Genomic DNA, 6895 nt, shown 5'->3' with positions numbered 1-6895 from the left:
GCCTTTGAGTAGATTCTCCACTCTAGCAACCCTATAACAGACTAGAGCTACTCCATGGGGTTTCCAAGGCCATAAATCTTTCTCACAGAGCAGCTGATAGGCTTGAACCACCAACCTTTATAAGGTAGCAGCAGAATCCTTTAACCATTAAGCCACCAGAGCTCCTCCATTACAAGATAAGAGGGAGATAACTTGTTGGTTATGTTAGGTGTTTAGCAAAAGAGGTGCAAGTCTGGTGACCCGAAGGTGAATCTCTGTTAACATGTTGGAACCTGACTCTTGCTGAAAGCCCGGTGTGTGTGATGAATGCGCTTGCTAAAATGTAAAAGGCTACGATGCTGTGAATCATTGTTTACACCATTCCAGGAGGCAGGAATCTTGAAGACCAAACTGAAACTATTCCAGCAAGTACTTAACAACCAGGGGTCGGTGAATCTTTCCATCCCAGCTCAGTCCATCTTCAAAACAATCAGGTACGGTTTTTACTTCATTATCAGTAGGACAGCAGGACCCCAGTCTTTGCCTAGGACTTGTACGAATTGAATAAACTTGTTGGGGCGGGGGAAGAAGTCAACAAACAGGATTCTAGATCAGAACCCTCAGCTCCTCGTGTGGTAGGTATTTCATGAATGTATATGGAAATGTGGCCATGGAAGGAAAAAGGAAGAATAGTATCTGACCTCTGGCCCTGTTGTTGTTGTTGTTATTTGCCGTTGAGTCTGCCCCAATTCATAGGGACCCCTCCTTGGGTTTCTGAGACAATATCACTATGGAAGTAGGATTGCCCAACCTTCCTTCTGAGGAGTGGCTGGTGGGTTTGAACCACCAGCCTTCTGGTTACTAGTCAAGTGTCTTAGGCACTATGCTACCTGAGCTCCTACCTCTGGCCCTAGGGGACTTAAAACTTGGCCCAAGAGTTGATAAACATATTGCCTTGTACTCTTGGTAATTGCCTAGTGAGTGTGAATAATGAGCATTCCAGGCCATGGAGCAAAAAATGCTGCTGGGCTGGGCTGGGCTGGGCAAAGAAAAGTTAATGAAGGGAGGGAAGTTTGAAAGGTGCTTAAAGCTAACTGGGGAAGATTCAGCCAGCCAGAAAGGAGAGGCTTCAAGTAAGGAGAGTAATAAGGGAAAAACACCAGGGTGGTAGCACACAGAACCTATTGGGCACCGAGAATGTCATACTTGTGGGAGAGAGGGATAAGGAACAAGTGAGAGAAAATACTAAAATGGATGCTGGCGATACCATGTTGTTGTTGTTATGTGCTGTCGAGTCAGATCCAACTCATAGTGACCCCTCCTTGGGTTCCAGAGGCAGTATCACTACAGAAATAGATTGCCCAACCTTCTTTCCGAAGAGTGGCTGGTGGGTTTGAACCGCTAGTCTTCTGGTTAGCAGTCAAGTGACTTAGGTGCTACGCTCCCAGAGCTCCTGCAATACCATGCAGAAGGACTTAAATTCTATCACTTTTTTAAGCTATGTGTGTTTACTGGAAACGGCTCTGCAATACACTCAAGATGTATTACTGTTTTCAATACATATTGTTTTGGTTACTTCATGCTGCTCTAACAGAAAATACCACAGGGGGATAGCTCTAACAAAGAGGAGTTTATTCTCTTACAGTTTTGGAGGCTAGAAGACCGAGTTCAGAGTGCCAGTCTCTAGGGGAGAGGTAAAAGCCCCTCAGCCTTGGGCTTCAGCCCTGCTTCTTCCTCCCAGCTCACTGAAGCTGGAGGCTTTCTTCACTCAGGCAGCTGCTGGCTGCTGAGGCTGACAAACCCAAGGTCGACAAGTAAAAAGGCACAGTCCCGATATTACCAAACCACACAGCAGGCCATTGATTCAAGTCCATTAAGAGTACCAAGGTCGGCAGAAAACATGGCAGGATTCAAGCATGTCAAAAAGCTAGAGACGTTCCTCAAAGTTTCTTCTTCTATACTGGAAGCAGATCACATCCCTAAAGCAGCTACTCAGCTGCTCCAATAGATTCCACCATAGAGTTGATTACCAGTCTCACCATGGGGAATAACTACATACAGCTGTCCAGTCACTCAACCAGGCCCAGCAACATTGACACAAAACCTTAACCTTAACTACCACACCTATCATAGGGTTTTTGGTGGCCAACTTTTTCAGCAGTGGATGGCCCCATCCTTTTTCCCACCTACTTTGGTCATGTTGTCAGAAGGGACCATTCCCTGGAGAAAGATACCATGCTTAGTAAAGTAGAGGGTCAGTGAAAAAGAGGAAGACCCTCCAAAAGATGGATTGACAAAGATGGCTGCAATGATGGGCTCAGCATAGCAAGGATTGTGAGGCTGGGGCAGGACCAGGCAGTGTTTTGTTCTGTTGTACACAGGGTCATCACTATGAGTCAGAGCCAACTCAAGGGCACCTAACAACAACAATATGTATTTATCCAAGACTGAAATCCCATTTGTATGTACCAGGTCAGCCTGTACCAGTTTTTAATAATGTTTAAATTCTCCAGCACCAGTAGGTAACTAGTCATTGCCTGAGGCCTCAGAGTGCCCCTCTCCCTCCACACTCCAAACTTCTTTATGATACTGTTTTGTTTTGTGCTGTCCAGTAGATTCTCACTCATAGCAACCTTATAGGACAGAGTAGAACTGTCCTCATATAATTTCCTAGGCCGTTATCTTTACAGGAGCAGATCACCATGTCTTTTCTCCCACAGAGCAGCTGGTAGGTTCCAACCACCAACCTTTCCGGTTAGCAGCCAAATGTTTAACCATTACACCACCGACCACAAGGTTAACACCTTGTGCAGCAGTGGCTCTCCAGGACACCATTGCCAACATCGATTCTGATTAGTGAGGGTGTGTGCCATTATCACCCCTAATAACACCATTTGAATCACACCATGAATCTACTCCACTCCAAAATGGAACACATACACTCTCTCCTAGTCTTCACGCTCTTTCACATAGCTTTTCAATGCAAGGTCAAGGTGTTTGGACTTTATTCCATGGATTCTATAGCATCAACCAAAGATCTAAGACTCAAATATCAATACGAGCCTTTGGAAAGTTGGCCTGAGTTAGGTGATAAATACCAAGTGCCATTCAGTCTCAGACAACAGGAAATGGTAAGAATGTGTAAACAGAGGAGCAGTGCCCCTAATTATGCAAATCAAGCAATGTCATGCCTCAGGACCTTTGCACATACTGTACCCTCTGTGCAAAAATGGCAAGGAGGCCACATGTTCTGACCTCTAATCCCACAAGAGGAAGACAGGATTACCAGCAGTAAACCAAGGCCTATTCCTACAAGGCCAGACATGCTGCCTCCCTCCAGCCCTTTCTCCAACCATTCCTCCCAAAGCACCACCACCTCTCTCCTGGGTTCGATAATTCGCTGCAGAACTCACAATTTATGAGGTTTATTAGGGAAGCACCAGGCTACAACTCAAGTTCAGGAAGAACGCTCAGTCTCTCTCCCAGCCCACCGTCCCTCAGCCAACAGTCTCTCACAGTCTTTTTCCCAGTAGTGCTGGTCTCTCGGTGTCTCACTCAGCAATGCGTGTCTCTTGCATCTCTTTCCCAGCAGCACGTGTCTCTTTCAGGGGCGTGTGTCTCTTTTGGCACCACGTCTTCCTCAACCAGCCATCAGAGAGAGAGTTCTGCCTCTAGGAGACCTCCTTTTGAGCCCGGCAGAGTGGCCAAACTAGCCAATCATAGCATCAGAACTCTAAGCACCTGAGAACGAGTGGGCACCTCCCAGAACATTGTTTTGTGCCACTCCCAACAGAAATACTCCAGGTGGACAACTTCAGCAATCAGGAGCTCCTCAGTTGCTCGTAGAAAATTCCACCTTGGAGTTTACAAAGACTTATGGGTAGAAAAGCCACACTAAGTAATTTACTACACCACACTCTGCCAGAAACATTCTTCCTCTACAATGCTATCCAATAGAACTTTCTGCAGCAATGGAAGTGTTCTATGTCTGTTTTGTAGTCATCAGCCACACATGTGCAGCTATTGAGTACTGAAAGTGTGGCTGTTGTTGTTGTTGTTATGTGCCGTCGAGTCAAACCCGACTCATAGTGACCCCTCCTTGGGTTTCCAAGGCAGTATCACTACAGAAGTAGGATTGCCCAACCTTCCTTCTGAGGAGTGGCTGGTGGGTTTGAACTGCCAGCCGTCTGGTTAGCAGGCAAGTGTCTTAGCCACTATGCTACCAGATCTCCTGAAAGTGTGGCTAGTGAATTTTAAATTTTATTTCATTTTAATTAATATAGATTTAAAAATCACATGTGACTACTGGCTACTCTGTTAGACAGCAAAATTCTAGAAATCCACATTCCCCTTCCTTAACTCTTTTGGGGTTTTTGAGCTCAAGTGTCGCCATTTCAGTGAGGCCTTAAATGACCTTGTGATTTGAAATGGTAGCCCTCTCCGTCCACTCCTTACAACCATCTAACATTCTATACAGTTTACTTATTTGTCTGTTGTCTGCCTCTTCACAACTAAAATAGAAACTATAGGGATAGGAATTTTTCTGTTTCAATCAGTATCTAGAACAACTGAATTTTTCCATATATGAGAACCTAGTTTTTTAAAAGGACTTTAATCTGGATTTTAGTGCCTAAGGCATTTGACTGCTAACCAGAAGTCTGGCATTTCAAACCCACCAGCCATTCCTCGGAAGGAAGACTGGGCAATCTACTTCCATAGACATACCGCCACAGAAACCCAAGGAGGGGGCTGCTATGATTCGAATCGACTCGATGGCAGTGAGTTTGGTTTTTAGTTTAATCTTGATTTTTATATAAAATCTCCTGATTTTTCAATATTGAAAGATCATTTTTCAGTTAACAAATAAACCGAGTCAAACAAGACTACTGGTCAGCAGTTTGCAACTTTTCCTAAAGGCTCTGGTGCCAGAGCTGATTTTTATACAGAGGAACGACATCATCAAAGCTAAAGTTTGTGAAAATAGCTAAAGTGAGAAACAAAAGTTGTATTGCCAAACCAAAACCAAACCCACTGCCCCTGAGTTGATTCAAACTCATAGTGACCCTGTAGAACAGAGTGGAACTACCCCATAGGGTTTCTAAGGCTATAAACTTTGCGGAAGCAGACTGCCTCATCTTTCTCCTGCAGAGGAGCTGGTAAGTTTGAACCACCAACTTTTTGGTTAGCCAGCCAAATGCCTTAAGCTCTGTGCCAACAGAGCCCCTTAGTTTTATTGTCAAACCAAAAACAAACAAACAAACTCACTGCTGTGAAGTTAGGGGAAAATTGGAGACTAGGGCGATGGGTCTTATGATGAACTGGCTGCGCAGTGATGAGGGTCTGAATTAGTGGGGGCAGTGGAAACAAATTAAGGATTAGATGTTATACATTTAGAGCTCTGGTGGCATAGTGCCTAAGGCATTTGACTGCTAACCAGAAGGCTGGTGGTTCAAACCCACTAGCCACTCCTCAGAAGGAAGTTTGGGCAATCTATTTCTGTAGTGATCCTGCCTCGGAAACCCAAGGAGAGGTCGTTATCAGTCAGATCCAGTTTGTTGTTAGCCATTACAAAAGAAGCCTCCTCAGGCATTGGAGGAGCTGAAAATTGTTTCAGATTGTTGGTGTTGCAGATTTGACTTTTCAAAGACAGCCACGACAGTATTTCTTATCCCATATCTGCAATGTGTCATTGCCATTCCCCATTAAAAGATGGGGTTTATTTCTCCATTTTCTTGAACCTGGACAGGCCCTGTGACCACTTTGGCCAAGAGAGTACAGCAAGGGTGATGGTGCCGTTTCTGTAAGTAGCACTTTGTTACATCAAAAACTATGCCACCCAAGCTCCTAAATAGCCCTCAATTGGCCTTAATTCACTTCTTGCTGTCTTGGAATTCTTGCTTTTGGGATATTCCTACTCAGACCCAGCTTCCTTGCTGTGAGAGGACCAAGCCACATGAGAATCCACACGGAGGTGCTCTGTCAGTAGAGCTCCCATCCAACAAGAATGTCAATTGCCAGTCATTTAGAGCCAGTTTGGACACCTAATCCAGCTGAAGGAGCCCTAGTAATGTAGTGGTTAAAGCATTTGGCTACTAACCAAAAAGTTGGAGGTTCGAACCTACCAGCTGCTCCATGGGAGAAAGATGAAGCAATCTGCTTCTGTAAAGATTTACAGCCTTGGAAACCTTATGGGGGTTGCTATGAGTCAGAATTGACTCAATGGCAGTGGGTTTGGTTTGGTTTGGTTATAAGAAATTTGGAGTGGTAACTCTTATGGCTTCTTCTCATTAATTTTTCAAAGAGACGTCTTTGCTATTCAGCACTTTAAAGAGGCCTTTTGCAGCAGATTTGCCCAGTGCAATACATCATCTGATTTCTTGACTGCTGCTTCCATTGGTCGTGGTTGTTGTTAGGTGCTGTCGAGTCGTCTCTGACTCATAGCAACCCTGGGTACAACAGAACGAAACACTGCCTGGTCCTGTGCCAGCCTCACGATCCCTTCTATACCTGAGCCCATCATTGCAGCCACTATGTCAATCCATCTCATTGAGGGCCTTCCCCTTTTTCACTGACCCTTAACTTTACCAAGTACGATATCCTTTTCCAGAGAATGGTCCCTTCTGACAACATGACCAAAGTAGGTGAGACATAGTCTGGCCATCCTTGCTTCCAAGGAGCACTCTGGCTGCACTTCTTCCAGGACAGATTTGTTAGTTCTTTTAGCAATTCAGGGACATTCAGCATTCTTCTCCAACACCACAACTCAAAAGCATTAACTCTTCAGACTTCCATTGGGTAGTCCTGTATAATTACAAAGAATAGCAAGGAAAGCATACATAAATTTGAGTTTCCCTTGCAGTTTTCCAAGGGTAAAACATGCTTGCTAGTCTCCTGATAACTGTTACAAAATGCATGT

The sequence above is a fragment of the Orycteropus afer genome, unplaced genomic scaffold (genome assembly GCF_000298275.1).
Source record: "Orycteropus afer afer isolate SDZICR_OR568_19922 unplaced genomic scaffold, OryAfe1.0 scaffold00008, whole genome shotgun sequence".
In the NCBI taxonomy this organism is placed as follows: domain Eukaryota; kingdom Metazoa; phylum Chordata; class Mammalia; order Tubulidentata; family Orycteropodidae; genus Orycteropus; species Orycteropus afer.
This window is presented reverse-complemented; position numbering follows the sequence as displayed.